This window comes from Thalassophryne amazonica, chromosome 4, assembly GCF_902500255.1.
Source record: "Thalassophryne amazonica chromosome 4, fThaAma1.1, whole genome shotgun sequence".
NCBI classification, from domain to species: domain Eukaryota; kingdom Metazoa; phylum Chordata; class Actinopteri; order Batrachoidiformes; family Batrachoididae; genus Thalassophryne; species Thalassophryne amazonica.
In genome coordinates, this window is record NC_047106.1 from 38,380,499 (window position 1) to 38,398,505 (window position 18,007).

Below are 18,007 nucleotides of genomic sequence, written 5' to 3' on the forward strand. Positions count from 1 at the left end.
ATTGTTTGCACATCCTGTATAGGCAGGACTGAGCTCTTGCAAGCATGTAGAACTGCTGACTTCAACTAAGAACATTGTTGGATGGTTGATATAATCACAGTGGCAAACTCCTGTGCTTGTTTGATATGCCCTCTTGTCTACGAATCTTGGAGGTAGGCAACTATGTAGACCTACCTAGGAGTCTACTAGATGTGTTTGGTACTAGGAGGATCCCTCTGTACCTCTGGAATGAGATGGTAGCAAACGAACTTGCATTTTCACCCTGTCCTTAAATGGAGCAAGGCACTTCAGGTTGGAGTTTTAAATACAGCCAGGGGCTCTGCCAATTATCATCTTAATTATCCTGAATGATCATTCAGAAGCTTTTTCAAGTAATTGAATTGCGTGTGAACGATTTTACCCAAGGTGTATGTAAACTTATGACTTTGGCTATATGTTGTGGAAGATGGGTGGATACATTGTGTTCTGTTTGTCGCTCATTGTCCTGTATTTTTTTTTGTCTGCCTCTCTGTGTGACTACACTTGAATGACCCAGGTTGTTTGCCTGATTTGTGCATGTTGCGTGCACTGTCTGCAAAACTGTGTGTTTTTCACTCCCACATGTTTTATTTATTTCCTAAACACTGAAATAAGAATTTTGACGGTTAATTTCTGCGGCAGCTCACAGGCAGCAGCTGATGTGCACTGGGGTGCTGCTGCATGATGGTAATGGGATTGTGCCGTACCATGTTTATTTTGAATTCCTTTTTTTTCCTGTCTTGATTTGTTTTTCAGTTCTTTGTAATTTCCACAAAGGCTCACCGCCCTCCTCCTGCATTACTCTCATAAATCACTTTTTAAACTTCATCATTATAAATAATAATTGATGGCTAAATTGTATTCAGTTCGCTTGCATCTTCAAAAAATTTTTGGTGTGTCACTGATGCAAATTAATATTTTTATTTCTGTACAACTGCTTGGTATTTTTAATCTGTGATGAATAGCACTAATAAACTGTATTTAACAAATATTTCTTCAGAATACACAAAGAAACATGTTCCAGTCTTTGCATTGTTGGCAGTACTGCACACTAACATTACATATTTTGTAGCACACAAATACAAAAAAATGTTTGTCAGTTTTCAGAGGGCTTGAAACAAAAACATATACTCTGATTATACATCATTAAGATGCATAACAACTAATGTTTTAATCACACACTGCAACCTTAACAGAAAAAAGAACTCCCTCACTCTTTGTGAGTGTGCACAGTTTTTATCTTACCTTTAAAAGCGGTGCAAGTCACACGTCTAGGTCTGGACTCTCTTGAGGCTTGTTGCCACCGCAGGAACTTTACCTACCCCTCAGATTTCATGAGCATGTACAGGGAAGACTTGGCAACTGGCCTTCTCAGCTGTTGTATCTCCATTGTGGTGAAGACACACCGGGCTTGCAGTTCAGCAAGCAACTAATGCTGGTGATAGCTTATAAGCAAACTTAGGTTAAAGACGCCATAAAAAGTTTGCTTGCTAGTGATTGCTAGCATACAACATTAGTGAGCTACCCAGAAGGTCCTGCATTGCACCTGCCTGTCCTGCATTGCTAGCCTGTTAGCCTCTCCCAGCATCGTTAGGTTGAGCTGTGTTTAATAATCATAACCCGGAAGTCCTGTATGTTTTTTCTGCATAGGTATGCTGAGTTCCAGCTGTTCCTTTTTGTTGGCCAGTGATCTTGCACTGTTGATGTAAAGACGTCTAGTGAAATTTTGTGTGGGTCTAAGTGTTGCATTCATTAGCGTTAGCATTTGCTGCCTCGGCTTTGCTTCCTTTCTGTGCCTTTGAAATGGCTTTCACACCTGACAGCAATCTCTGAAGACCCAGGTCACCTGACAGAATACTGTAGCCAATTTTCTCATTGTTAAACACAAACTATTAAACTAATGTTTAATAGTGAATGCTGGCTGAGTGTTATGCTAACGGATCTATACGGAATGCCACTTGCTCACATCGTCCTCATATCTGAATGTATTTAAGTATGGATTTACACCTCTTCATCGCTAAACTTAATTCGCCATTATCAGTAGCTTGAACTTTAAAAAGAAAAAAAAAAAAATGTTTCGCGTCATCATAATTAACGTTTTAGTGAGAGGATTAGCGGTTATTGAAGCAAACATCAGGGAACTGTGCTTATGGCTGACTAAATCCAGCCCAAAGGTTGTGCTCAGATTTTGTATCATGTAATTAATGCTATGGAGTTGGACATACCCAAATGTAGCATAGATCGGAAAGACATCTCTTTAAACTACCTGCATGTGTAAATCAGGAACTCTACAGTAGGACAACTGTATCAGTATACTAACAGACATCTGTACATGTGTGGGTGTGTATGTGTCCAAATGGCAACTCGGAATTGAGCCAAACTTGGCACACTTATACATTGACATATAGGGAGTGACACTGGCTATTGAGCACTTTAGTAGTAGTGCTAGTAGTAGTAGTTAAGGGGAGAGACACTTGTGCTGCAGAATTGAGCCAAATATGGTACACATATCCTTTGACATATGGGAAGTGACAAAGGCTGTTCATCATCATCATCAGCAAGTGTGCTAAAAGGTCGGTGTCATATTTTCGTTTTCTCTTCCTTTGAACTTTTTACCTCTTCATTTTTGTAAGTAATAGTAGCATAGTAGTAGTAGTAGTAGTAGTAGTAGTAGTTATAGCAACTGTCACTTCTTGAGGCAGCTTTAGTCAGGCCCTAATAGTTGTCTGGAATCCGGGATAGGTGGGAGGTGATAGCTGTGTTGTTGAAGATGAAGCTTTCATTCATAGTCTCTGAATCAAACCCACCCCGGGGCGAGTAATCACCTAGTATATAGGGTGTCCCAAAAAAATATACAACATTTAAAACACTCGGTTTGACCCTTAAATGCTACAAACTTAATCACTTATGTTTCTTTTTTACTTGCAAAGACCCTGAAGTTTATGTTGATGCCAAGCAAGACTCAGGAAAATGCCAAGATTAACCATACTACAGCGAAGAAAAATTATTGAGTTTAGCACCAGACCAAGAGTGTCAAACAGGTGCAGCGACTTTATGCTAGACTAACAAAATGCAGGGCCAATATTGACATTGGTATGAAAAACTTCAACCTTTCAGCTTTCCATCCAGCCATAAATTTATTTCCTAGACATATGATTTGACCATTTTCTTTGCTGATAAAATGATGCATATTTTTTTTGGGACACCCGATATATGCCTTAAATATATGAGATGGTTATGTGGCCCAGTTTATGCTTTCCGACAACTTTTGCTTTATCTTGTCTTACCTCAGTCTGCCTCCGTCTCTTTGCCTACTCCCCCCCCCCCCCCCCCCCAGCCTCTTATTTTACAAATTTTGTCCTATTTTCCCTCGTCTCTCTCTTTGTCCTTTGTTGTCCTCTCTATCTTACATCTGATGTTGTATAAACACAAGCTGTGAGGAGAATGTTCACCGTGTTGTGTACATGAGTTTTGACAGTGTATTCCCCACACTCAACCCCCCGAAAGGCTTCTGTGATTGACACTGTTGTAGGAAGGTTGTTTTTCAGTTGAAATATTTTTTTTTAGTTTATGTTGGATCTTCCACATAAAAGTATCGAAACTTCAAAAATATGTAATATATATATGAGGCTCCACTTCTGTTTCGAACTTGACATAATTACGTCCGTGAAGGATGTAATAAAATCATCGGCATTTATTTATTTATTTGTCTGTCTGTTTTTTAGCAGGATTATGTCAAAACTACTGCACGGATTTTGATGAAATTTTCACCACAGATGCATATTATGTCATGGAAGAACCCATTCAATTTTGGAGGTGATCCGGATCAAGATCCAGATTCTGGATCAAGTTTCACTGTATATAGGCTTTGAAGGATTACTGTTCGCAGGATTATGTCACAACTACTGCACAGATTTTCACGAAAATTTCACCACAGATACATATTAGGCCATGAATACCCCATTAAATTTTGGAGGTGATCTGGATCCGGATCCGGATTCTGGATCAAGTTTCACTTTATATAGGCTTTGAAGGATTACGTCAAAACTACGTCACGGATTCTCACACAATTTGCGCCACAGATAGATGTTACGGCATGGAAGACTCTTTTAAATTTTGGAGGTGATCTGGATTCGGATTCTGGATCAAGTTTCACTTTTGGTGATGATCCAGATTAGCAGACGTCAGAATTCTCTTATTGCTGTTGTTAATAATTTTCTACTTATTAATTCAAGGAAACAAAAGATGTATGTGGATTAGGTTGCATGTTCTTGACAGCAGTGATGAGTTCTACTTGTACTGTTCTGCTACTAGATGCTATGCATATGTGACGGAGGCCAGCAGGAGTCGCTGTGCATGTGGCAATCAATAGGCCTCACTCCCCCTACAGCCAAAGGGTACTCTGGCCACTCAGGCCGGATCTCGAGTTTTGTCTGACTGGTCAGAGCGTCTGCCTCCAATACCGGAGATTGTGAGTTTGTGTCCTCAGTGCGCACAGTGCAAGCACAAATCTTTCATCCCTAAGTGATTTTCCACTGTGACGGGGATTTTTGTGATAATGGCCACACTGTGTTGCATTGCCGATGTGCTGAGAGTCTTAAAACCGCAGAAAACATCAGAGACAATGCCTGCTCTAAGCGTGTACACATGTATTTCCCTTTTAAATACAATTTGAGTTCATTGGGAGGAGCTGTTGTGGAGTTGCAGGCACAAGGCAGCACAATATGGAAAATGTACTTCAGTAAATAACTGGATCAACAATTACTTATGTAAAAGTAGAAATATAAATTTGAAAAGTGCTTGTTTCACCTTTTTTTAACTCATGGCATTACTTTTCAAATGTTCGTACACACCCTAGAAAGAAAAGAGCATATGCCGAAAGAAAACAAAAAAGAGGGAACAACAATAAAAGCTTGAAGAAGAAAGAAATTGGATTAGAAAATGTAAAGGACAATTTAGACACTAGACAGAGGGGAAACAACAAAAAGAGACAACAGGGAACGATGCAGAGCAGAGAGACGGTTAGGAAGCAAAGTGAGAGAGTAGAGCAAAAATGCTTAGTGAGTCCTTTCAGTTTTCAGACAAATGGACAATGTTAGGTGCACAGCAGTAAAGTGAACAGCATCCCATTTCTTATTTAGCAGCTATCGGTCCAAGAATGACAGAAATTGCATTAAGTTGGTATCATGAAACACAGAGCAGCGACAGACACAAGAGGAAAGCAAGATCTATGATAAACAAATTCACATTAATGCTCAAAAGGTCCTCCCAGATTTGTTTCTCTTTCAGATATTATTCTCTCACAAACTACAAAAAAGCACAAGAATAAAAGCCAACAATATTAAGTGTTGTCTGATGATGGTGCACATAAGCACCCACCTCAAGACAGAAGCAAGCTGGCCAGCCGCCTTAAGGTCACCTTGACAGAGACGTTACTGAAGACAGACATAAATAAATCATACCGTGTTCTCATCTCATAATGAATTACCATGCCTCCCCATTCCCTGCCTCCTTAACGTGGGAAACATCTATGGAGTAAAGGTTGATTTCTCTTTTTGGCATGAAAGTGACTCCATATCTGCTTCTTCTACAGTGATTTTCACCTTAGCCTTTATATGATGCTTTATCTTTAGAAATAGCAAACAAAACTGCAGGAGTAGATTTGGTGCCTGATTACTCAAGGTTTACATGAGTGAAAATGTGAGCAAATACCGTAGCTCTCGCCAAAAAATGTGGATGCTGATTTACTAACAGCCAAATAGCGCATTTTCTCCAAATAACATGGTTGCCTTCATGAATATGCAGTTCAGTGTGTGTCCACCATAGTGCGCAAAGTTGTGGATGTTGGAATATACAAATTGGTAAGTTTTGAACCCAGTTTATCAAGGTGAAAAGCAATTTGAGGGCTGATATCTGTAATTTTGCATGTTTGAAAACTCTGCTAATTTAACATAAATCTACAAATACATAAAATGTGACTCAGCGACATTCCTGGTGAGCTTTTTGGGGTATGCACTTCTTTGTTTTCACTCTGCAATTTTCTTTAACACAGAAAATACCCTATTTAAACATTCATTTACAGTCATCATGCACTGAGCCAACAGCAGTCAGCTTGCATCAACACCATGTACAGCACTGGTGGAAAGAAACAGCAACAAATACAAAATAGAAAAATGATTTTCACTCTGTCACATCCTCTCTAGTTATTAACATTACATTAAAATTTCACATACAGTAGTGTTCAGAATAATAGTAGTGCTATGTGACTAAAAAGACTACATGCACAGAATCAGACCAGAAACAGAACTAAAAGATTTTCATTTTTGTCTTAGGGTTTCAGGACACAAAGTCAGATAGGACCCCGAGTGGAAGCAATGAGCATGGTGATAGTTCCCAACAGGATGGATTGGATGATTTGAAATCCATTGCCTTTCCTTGTTACTGGTTAAATACAGCTTGATATTAGCTAGAAAACGTGAGATACATTTTCCAAAACTAAGATATTTGTTCTTATGTAAAAAAAAAAAAAAAAATGCTTGACAAGATTATTTTTCGGTTTAGACAAAAATTAAGTCAAATTTTCTTTTAAACAAGCTTTTTGTGTTGTTGTTGCTTTCTTAGATATCCATATTTGCAGTGTACCTGACAATAAATTTCATTCTGATTCTGATTTTAAAGACACCCAGATAACCCAGAAGAAGTTATAGGCTTCTGTGGCTGTGATTGGAGAAATTGTGCATAGTATGTTATGGATTAGACGCGGATTGAGGAGCGGTCCAGTATCTGACTGAACGCAGCATGAAATAATCAGAAGCAGTTCCAAAAAGAAAACACATTTATTTTTCTCCCTTTGTGCTATACATGAAATACTAAATAATTATAGTTCTGGTGAGGTGAAAAGGCGGCGCGCTCTCTCAGTGTCTCAACAGTTGGAGTCTGAACGTTCAGGACTCAGGAGTTCTGCCAACACCCCCCCCAGGTGACTTTCCCAGACTGTACTCTGCGAAGGAGGAACAGAGATGAGATTATTCAACACTTATTACTACGAAATATTGTTTAGAGGCAAACTTATCAGCTACACATTTAGGTCTGGTTTCAAAACTTAGTTCAAAGAGGCTGCTGCTCACAGCTAGTGGAGGATCATTAATCCGCACACCACTGCCGTGAGGAGCACGCCAAACAATTTCCACCAATAATTACTTATAGCTGCGTATAAACGCCAATTTACATTCACGGATAAACTTTTCAGAATATTCACCTCTGTCGTGTGCTGACAACGTTTGCCTCTCACCCTCGTCCTCCTTCACAGGCGCGATGTCAGACTCTGAAACGGCCCTCAGCATCCCCACATGGTCGTCACAAGGTCGTATTCTCTGGCAATCTTATCCAACTCACTGCTGGTTTAAATGTAGTTCTTCATCACTACATTGGTACCAGCTGGAAGTCCTCAGATCTGCACGTGAACATCACAGGTGTCGTGGATTGTCCTGATAGAGAGCCGCACGAGAATGCAACAGGTGCAGCCAATCATCGTAACAGAGGAGAGAGACTCTTCCGCAGCACATTTTCCTCAGAGAACAGCCCCAAATCACCTGGGAAGGAAAATAAACACAAAACAACCCAACCTTGTCCAGCCAAACCCCCCCAACACACAACATAGTACATGTTTTGCATTTTGTATTTCCAGTCATACAGCTTCATGATGAAGTGGTATAGTATATAAATAATGAATGTTTATGAGTTCAATGGTACGAATATTTCATGAAAAAGTGAAAGCTGGAACATACCATTCAACTCAGCTTTGCCTCATTGAATGGTATGTTCCAGCTTTCACCGAATTAAATATTCGTACCATTGAAAGAATGTAAAAACATTCATTATTTGTTTTATATAACGGCTAAAATAGATCATTGTCATTTGATATTTTATTAATTTATAAACAACAGAAAAGGGACTTACAGTTTGGTGTTCCACTGTGACGTGTAGTCCAGTGATGCTGTGCACTGACTTCGGACTTCCATAAAAAAAAAAAAAAAAAGACTTTGTGTAGTTCCTCAGTTCAGCCAAAAATCACATCAGCGTTTCATGTTACCAGCTCTTCATGCATCCAGAGGCTTACAGGGGAGTGGATTTTGTGTGTGTGTGTGTGTGTGTGTGTGTGTGTGTGTGTGTGTAGCAGCGTCAGTTAATTCAATCAAATCATCATGTCGCTGTCCCTTGCGTGCACGCGCCCATGCAACCGGCTCGGTCCAGCTGTACCTCTTCAGTGCAGCAAAAAAAAGTCACGTCAGAAATGAGTCCAGGTTTTCTTTCTCTTCCTGCTAACAGGCAGCACAGTGGATTTGTTTTGTGTGTGTGTGTGTGTGTGTCTGTATCTTACAAGAATTAGCAGTGTCAGTTAGCTCAAATTATGTCTCAGGAGCGTCATGTCCCCCGCGCGTGCGCGCACACACACGCAATCTGTTCGGTGCTTGTGTGTGCGTGAACAACAAAAATAAGACTGTATACATCCTCAGTGCAGCAAATAAATAAAAAAATCATGTAAAAAATGAGTCCAGCTTTTGTTCTCTCTTCCTGCTAACAACCTCCAGGCAGCACAGTGGATTGGTTTTGTGTGTGCGCGTGCACGAGCATGTGTGGGCGCGCACATACTTGTGCACGCACGTGTGAGTATACGTGCACGAGCATGCATGGGCACGCATGTACTTGTGTGTGAGCACGTGTGTTTTTGCGACGCGCGCGTGCACGAGTATGCGTCCAAGTGTGCGCGAGTATACGTGCATGTGCATGTGTGCGCGTGCACGCATACTCGTGTGCACTTATGTGTGCGTGATCACATGCGCGTGTGTGCACGAGGCCGTGCATCTGCGCATGCACGTGAGAGTGCAATGGTACCAAACGTATGGAACCAAATTTGCACTCTAAATGGAACCAAGCTGCACTCTGAATGCAATGCAACACAAATGGGATGAATTAATCCATGTCATGTGACATACAAAGCACCAATCAAATGACAAGTATCCACTCAGCTGTTATATAAAAGAGGATTTTCTTAAAAAGAAGACCTGAAAGTTCAGCTACAATTTGCCAGGAGGTACATCTGAGATGCAAGCCTAGATTTGATTTTTTTGGTGAATGAAAAGCTGTGAAAGAGCTGTGAAACAGGGCAGAGAAAAAAAAAAATGGGTAATGAGACAGAAAAGGGGAGAATCCAGAGGCTTATCTGGACAGATTTACAGAGATACACTGCAAATTATTTGGTTCTTACCAAGAAAAAAAACCCCTTCGATTTAGAAGTGTTTGATAATTTATCTTGTTTTAAGAGTTAATTTCTTATTTTAAGTGTTCACAACATACTTATTTCTAGATTGCACTCACTCATCTTCAACCGCTTACTCCAATTAAGGGTCGTGGGGGGCTGGAGCCTATCCCAGCAGTCATAGAGCGTGAGGTGGGGTACACCCTGGACAGGACGCCAGTCTGTTGTTGTTATTTCTAGATTTAACATTCTTAATTCAAGAAGCTTGTCAAGTGAAATTATCTTGCTGTGCGGACAGATAATTTCACTTACCTTTCCCCTCAGATTTAGGGTTTTATCTTGTTTTTACTCACCCCTTTTTTACAGTGTACCAAATAAATGTTTTTTGTATACGATTATATTCCTGCTTGGGTTTAATGTTTGCAGCATCATCCATGTGTGTGTGTGTGTGTGTCTGTGGGCTTGTGTGAGTGTATAAGTCGGTGTACGAGTAGATGAGTGTGTGTTGACATCACGATTGCGGTGCTTATCTTATTACTGCTAATATGAGTTATGCTTCACGGCGTCTTGTCGGCGGGCTGCGGGGTGTCGCCACGTGCTCTCTCTGAAGGTCAGCTCGTGTTCTTGTCAGACTGTTAGGCTGTCTGACAAAACTCAATTAAATGCTTCCTATTTGTTTATGAAGGTGCACATCCGTCAAACATTCTTAACAAGAGTGCAGACTAAACCGTACACGGCATGGCCTGTGTACTCTCAAACAAAAACGCGCTCTAGACCTCATTGTCAAATGTTTATTCTTAGCAGCAGGTACATGTTTTAGTCACAGAAAAATGAACTAATACTGACAGACTGCTGCAGATTTGACTCACAAGACACGTTTGACCAAAGTGAAAATCCCACATCTACCACGTGACAGACAAATTTATGTGCCGCCATCACTCCTCTTCCTTCAAGCTACAATCGTCATTTGTGGGTACTGCAATTATCATAGCACCAAAGTCTGGATCAGAATACATGGGCTTAAATTTTTAAATCGCAACTTAATTAAAAGTTCTTGTGAATGCCTTGGTGTCTATGTTAGCGAGAAACCTGAACAACTGAAGAACAGGGCAGGTACATTTGGCCTGTACATGGGAAGAATTGATTTTTTTATTATTATTATTATTTTTTATTATTATTTATAACTGTTTTAAAGTACAAATAGAACAAAAGACAAACAGAAAAAAAAAACAAAAAACAACCAACAAACAAATGTACACACTACCATACCGAGAACAGGGAAGTAAAATCAGAGTCCATGCCATTCCATTACAAAATATTTAAAAGGATGACAGTACAGGAATTAAGTCCAAGATGAAATTGAACGTCCAAGTGTAAAGTCCATAAATTATTGACTTGTTTCAGAACAAGGAGTAAGGATATATATGACTAACACCAATTTAAATAATATTTGGCATTGCACAATACAACATAAGTTATGTACAGATATTTAGTTAACTGATTGTACTTTTTCTTTTTTTATACAGTAGTGTTCAGAATAATAGTAGTGCTATGTGACTAAAAAGATTAGTCCAGGTTTTGAGTATATTCCTTATTGTTACATGGGAAACAAGGTACCAGTAGATTCAGTAGATTCTCACAAATCCAACAAGACCAAGCATTCATGATATGAACACTCTTAAGGCTATGAAGTTGGGCTATTAGTAAAAAAAAAAGTAGAAAAGGGGGTGTTCACAATAATAGTAGCATCTGCTGTTGATGCTACAAACTCAAAACTGTTATGTTCAAACTACTTTTTTTGCAATTCTGTGAATCACTAAACTAGTATTTAGTTGTATAACCACAGTTTTTCATGATTTCTTCACATCTGCGAGGCATTAATTTTGTTGGTTTGGAACCAAGATTTTGCTCGTTTACTAGTGTGCTTGGGGTCATTGTTTTGTTGAAACACCCATTTCAAGGGCATGTCCTCTTCAGCATAAGGCAACATGACCTCTTCAAGTATTTTGACATATCCAAACTGATCCATGATACCTGGTATGCGATATATAGGCCCAACACCATAGTAGGAGAAACATGCCCATATCATGATGCTTGCACCACCATGCTTCATTGTCTTCACTGTGAACTGTGGCTTGAATTCAGAGTTTGGAGGTCGTCTCACAAACTGTCTGCGGCCCTTGGACCCAAAAAGAACAGTTTTACTCTCATCAGTCCACAAACTTTTCCTCCATTTCTCTTTAGGCCAGTTGATGTGTTCTTTGGCAAATTGTAACCTCTTCTGCACATGTCTTTTATTTAACAGAGGGACTTTGCGGGGGATTCTTGCAAATAAATTAGCTTCACACAGGCATCTTCTAACTGTCACAGCACTTACAGGTAACTCCAGACTGTCTTTGATCATCCTGGAGCTGATCAGTGGGTGAGCCTTTGCCATTCTTGTTTTTCTTCTCTCCATTTTGATGGTTGTTATCCGTTTTCTTCCATGCGTCTCTGGTTTTTTTTGTCCATTTTAAAGTATTGGAGATCATTGTAGATGAACAGCCTATACGTTTTTGCACCTGCGTATAAGTTTCCCCCTCTCCAATCAACTTTTTAATCAAACTACGCTGTTCTTCTGAACAATGTCTTGAATGTCCCATTTTCCTCAGGCTTTCAAAGAGAAAAGCATGTTCAACAGGTGCTGGCTTCATCCTTAAATAGGGGACACCTGATTCACACCTGTTTGTTCCACAAAATTGATGAACTCACTGACTGAATGCCACACTACTATTACTGTGAACACCCCCTTTTCTACTTTTTTTTTTACTAATAGCCCAATTTCATAGCCTTAAGAGTGTGCATATCATGAATGCTTGGTCTTGTTGGATTTGTGAGAATCTACTGAATCTACTGGTACCTTGTTTCCCATGTAACAATAAGAAATATACTCAAAACCTGGATTAATCTTTTTAGTCACATAGCACTACTATTATTCTGAACACTACTGTAGATTGATGTCCCGAGGCCCAGCACACCCCGATTCGTTTAAGGATCTTGAGAGAGTTGCGGAGAGCGAAATCACTCTTTAACTTTTTTGGAGGTATATTTAAGTTAGAAAACAAGACAGCAGACAGTGACGCTTCTGTGAGAGATAAAGCGTTATCAGATTCAAATGTTGGCCAGATAGGAGAAGAAGAGGTGACCTGGTTTGCTCTGGCTGGAACATGACTCCAAAAAATCCATGCCCTAACATTACATGCCCAGTAATAATGACAAAAAATAGGCAGGCCCAGTCCACCCTCACCTGCGGGCTTTTGTAAATGTGATATGGAGATACGAGGTGGTTTAGTAAAAAGGTATTATAACCGAGGCAATTGTTTTGAAAAAGGAAGACCTAAGGAAGATTGGGACATTTTGAAAAATGTAGATGAATTTGGGAAGCACAACCATCTTAATTATGTTGATTCGCCCTATAAGGGAAAGAGGGAGGAGTTTCCATTTCTCTATCCTGGTTTTTAGTTTATCAATCTGATGTAGGTAGTTAAGCCTAAAAAGACATTTAGGATTTCTGGGTATATTAATTCCTAGATAGACTAAATTTTCTTTGGAGATTTTGGAGGGGAAACTGTGGAGGAAGCTTGAGTCAAGACCATCAAAGAGGGGCATGAGTAAATTTTTACCCCAATTGATTGTAAACCCGGAGAGCTGGCCAAAGTTCTTGATTAGATTAATGAGGGGGAGGACAGATGCTGTAGCATCAGACAGAGTTAAGATGACATCATCTGCGTACAAACTTATGACAGAGTCAGAGGAACCACACCGTAGTCCTGTAATTTGAGGGTTCATTCTCACGGAGATAGCGAGAGGCTCAAGCGCTAAGGCAAAAAGCATAGGAGAAAGGCTGCATCCCTGTCTGGTACCACGATGTAACAAAAATGGAGGAGACTGCTCATGGTTAGTAAGAACAGAGCATTTAGGACAGGCATAGAGCATTTTTAAAATATATATGAATTTTTCACCGAAACCAAATTCTTTTAGAGCTGCAAACATATACCTCCATTCTATTTGGTCAAAAGCTTGTTGTGCATCTAGAGAAATGATGGCAGAGTTTGGTAGATTGGTTGAATACATAATATTTAGCAGACATCACGTATTAGAGAAGGGGAACCTGTGTGGTGAATACGTTTGTTTAAATGTTTATTTAATCGATTAGTCAAGACTTTAGCAATAATCTTTTGATCACTATTTAACAAACTCAGAGGACGATATGAAGTCACATTAGTGCTGTTGTTTTGAAACAAGGTTCGGTCAGATCGGCACACAGAAATGATCACACAGACTGCATTTTGCTAGAACAAACAGGCGTATATTTATTCCCCACAAAAGCAGTTACATCAAACACAAGTGGTTGCAGCGCATAAAATATCTCTTTCTCTCTTACCGTGACGCCTTTAAGGTGGAGAGCCAACACCTTTCGGTAGAGTGCGCTTGTCAACCGGCTGGGCGTTCGTACGACCCCGCAGCAGACTCTATCGGAGCATGGCTCTGCCCCCTCTTTTCTAGTGTGTGCGCGAAGGGAGGGTGAGTGGCCATCTCAAACTCTCTGGCGCACATAATTCCTTTAATCAACAGGCATCAAAAAGGTATTTCCTCTTGCAAAAACATAATAACCCCAGCTCTTCACTCCCAGTTCAGAATGACCCCAGCATGCTTCACTCCCAGTCGTTAGTGGCTACAAAAACAAAGTTGTGCAATCAGTGTAATAATAACAAGTACATCATTAGGGTTACTTTAAGACAGGGGCAAAACAACATAATCTTTTCTCCACACAGCTGTCCTTATCTTTTTTAAGAGTAGACAAATGTGTGCATCATAAATGGTTTTGGGAAAAATACCATTATCTAAAGAGCACTTGACCATCCTTAGTAAAAGCGGTGCAACTATCTCTATATTGGCCTTATAGAACTCGATTTCGAAGCCATCTGGACCACACGCCTTACCACTAGGGAACGAACGAATAGCTGCCTTAATTTCTTCTAAAGTAAAGTCTGCATCCATTTCTAGTCAGGCAGCCTCATCAAGAGTAGGAATTTGTAATGTATTAAAGAAACCTGCAATATCACTCTCAGTTGAATTGGATACTGAGGCGTACAGTTGGATAAAGTGATTGGCAAATCTTTCATTAATTTGCTTTGGGTTGGTTATTAGTTCTCCAGTGGGAGAAGATATCTTATGGATAGCTCTTTCAGCCTGTGCACCTTTTAGTTGTCTTGAAAGTAGCTTGTCAGCCTTATCACCTAACTCAAAGTGCCCCTGTTTAAGTTTCTGAATGTGGTTAATAACCTGGTCTCAGAGTATTTTATTGTATTCCATTTTTATTTTTAAAATTGAATCAAGGGTTTCTGGCAATTTAGATTGCTGGTATGTGTCTTCTAATGTGGATAGCTCTGACTCAATGGCAAACAAATGCATTAACCTTGCTCTCTTTCTTGAAGATTGAAAAGAAATTACATTACCCCTCATTACAGCTTTAAACGTTTCCCACAGTACTGAGTCTGAAACTGTGTTATTATCACTGGTAAGTAAAAAATCGGAAATCTTTGCATTCATATATTCACAGAAAGACTTATCTTTCAATCAATCAATTTTTTATATAGCGCCAAATCACAACAAACAGTTGCCCCAAGGCGCTTTATATTGTAAGGCAAGGCCATACAATAATTATGTAAAACCCCAACGGTCAAAACGACCCCCTGTGAGCAAGCACTTGGCTACAGTGGGAAGGAAAAACTCCCTTTTAACAGGAAGAAACCTCCAGCATATCTGCATAGATCTTATCTGCATAGGCTGACCTAAATAAATCTTAACAGTGAGTGGAGCATGATCCGAAACTAAAATGCTGTGATAGGCTGAACTAATAACGTTTGAAATTAAGTTAGAATTAACTAGGAAATAATCTAATCTGGAGAAACTACAATGAACAGCAGAGAAGGAGGAATACTGTTTTTCTTAGGTGTACTAGTGCCTCCAAACATCAACCAGGTCAAGTGTTTCCATAAGATTAATCAGAGTTGAAACAGATTTTAGGGGGGTGGCAGTTTTGACCTATGAAGTTCGGGATCTAGGTAGCAATTCAAATCACCACCAATAATAAAATTGCAGTTATTGTACTCTGATACCAGATTAAAGACTCTGCAATAAAAGTCTGGGCAATCAAAGTTGGGAGCATAAATTTTTAACAGGGCTAATGGGAGAGAATTTATTGTATCAGTGACAAGCAGATACCTCCCACCTGGATCGCAGGTCATGGATTTGAATAAAAATGGGATGGTTTTACAGATAAGTATAGCAACCCCTCTTGCCTTAGAGCAAAATGTAGATTGGTAAACCTGTGAAACCCAGATATATTTCAACTTCCGCTGTTCTGTCGGTCTAATATGGGTTTCCTGTAAGAAGATTATGTCTGATGACAGTGACTTTAAATGAGTGAATACCTTAGCTCTCTTAAAGGCACTTCCAAGGCCTCTACAGTTCCAAGAGGTTAGTGTGATAGGTGTTATGTGTCGGACGCAGCCCGGAGAACCGACCAGCGTTTGCCAGAACTGGTTCGGACCCAAGGACCCCGCCGACACCCCCCAGGTGGCCGCGACAAACCGAGTCTGTGAAAGAAGGAATCATTATGTGAGTCCACACTCAACACACAGAGAGAACGCTCAAAGGTGCACAAACAGCAAACACTTCCTGGCTTAATTACTAATCAGCTTCCCACCCTGCAGGCATGGAACATCCAGTTCACAAAACTCCACAGCAGTGGAAGCTGATTACACGACCAACATACAGCTCAATATAATAAGGTGTGAGGGACACCACATTTACTGACTGTATAAATGTTAGTCACAAAATCTAACGTACCTCAGGAAGTGTGCTGACGAGCGTGAGACCTCACCCCCTCCTCTTTCACAGACCATGCATCAAACCTGGACGTTCTCTGCATCCACTGATGATGAGATGGCTCTCGAGACGACGATCTCACCCGTCTGGTCACAAGGTCGAGTCTCTGGCAAATACACACTGTGTACTCCAGTCTTAAATGCCACCATGTTCCAATCCATGTAGATGCACCACAGCTGTGAGTCCTGACGAGCCGCAGGTGATCAGGGTGAGGTCCTGATAAACTCAGCTACACAGCCACTCAGTCCCAAATGCAAGCCACCTGGAAGGAAAAACAAAAGACAGAAACAAAAAGGCAGCCAGGCCCCCCAGCCATACAACAATAGGACTTACACCTGACCTGGATGCAGAATCATTCTGCATTTAAAGCATAAAGAAAACATAGAGTCGTGGCTGACATAGCAAACAATAAAACTGGTAGTGTGACATTAAACAGAAACAAACAATACCCCAGAACACACCCCAAAGTGCAGCGTCTGAACATGCTGCACACCCCACTTCCTACTTAGGAGGCTGCTGGGTAACGGAACCCACTAAACCTAAACTCTAGCTGCAGATGTATACAACTGGCACTGCAACTCCTCCCAGGTACAACAAAATACATATTTAACTGCACCCAAATAGCAAGTCTATATTGCATGTCCCAGAACTTAAATTCACATATATATATATATATATATATATATATATATATATATATATATATATACGAGGGCTGTCCGTAAAGTATAGGTCCTTTTTATTTTTTTCTAAAACTATATGGATTTCATTCATATGTTTTTACGTCAGACATGCTTGAACCCTCGTGCGCATGCGTGAGTTTTTCCACGCCTGTCGGTGACGTCATTCGCCTGTGAGCACTCCTTGTGGGAGGAGTCGTCCAGCCCCTCGTCGGAATTCCTTTGTCTGAGAAGTTGCTGAGAGACTGGCGCTTTGTTTGATCAAAATTTTTTCTAAACCTGTGAGACACATCGAAGTGGACATGGTTCGAAAAATTAAGCTGGTCTTCAGTGAAAATTTTAACAGCTGATGAGAGATTTTGAGGTGATTCTGTCGCTTTAAGGACTTTTCATGGTGCGAGACGTCGCGCAGCGCTCTCAGGCGGTGTCATCAGCCTGTTTCAAGCTTAAAACCTCCACATTTCAGGCTTTATTGATCCAGGACGTCGTGAGAGAACAGAGAAGTTTCAGAAGAAGTCGGTTTCAGCATTTTATCCGGATATTCCACTGTAAAAGGAGATTTTTTTAATGAAAGACGTGCGGACGGGTCCGCGCATCGGGACGCAGCCGACGCAGTGTGGCGGCACAGGAAAAACACCTCCTTGTTGATAACCATTTGTAAAATCCAGGTGGCTTTTGATGGCTTTCAGTGGAGTGAGTATATGAGAAATTGTTTAACAGCTGGACATGTTCCAACTTGTCCTTAAGGCTTCCAACAGAGGTGTTTTTCCTGTGGCAGAGCGTCGCGGCGGCTGCGAGCCGATGCTGCAATCCGTCCGCACGTCTTTCATTAAAAAAAATCTCCTTTAACAGTGGAATATCCGAATAAAATGCTGAAACCGACTTCTTCTGAAACTTCTCTGTTCTCTCACGATGTCCTGGATCAATAGAGGCTGAAATGTGGAGGTTTTCAGCTTGAAACAGGCTGACGATGGCGCCTGGGAGCGCTGCATGACGTCTCGCACCGTGGGAAGTCCTTAAAGCGACAGTGTCACCTCAAAATCTCTCATCAGCCGTTAAAATTTTCACTGAAAACCAGCTTAATTTTTCGAACCGTGTCCACTTCGATGTGTCTCAC

At 40.5% G+C, this 18,007-nt stretch overlaps 1 protein-coding gene and 1 long non-coding RNA gene across 2 annotated transcripts in view; both read left to right on the forward strand.

Moving 5' to 3' along the window:
* gucy1a2 (guanylate cyclase 1, soluble, alpha 2) overlaps positions 1-18,007 on the forward strand; it is a 269,867-nt gene that overhangs the window by 230,780 nt on the left and 21,080 nt on the right. The window lies entirely within an intron of this gene.
* LOC117509670 lies at positions 15,433-16,616 on the forward strand. Its single transcript, XR_004560467.1, has 2 exons — positions 15,433-15,812; positions 16,537-16,616. It is a non-coding gene; the product is annotated as an uncharacterized LOC117509670 (long non-coding RNA).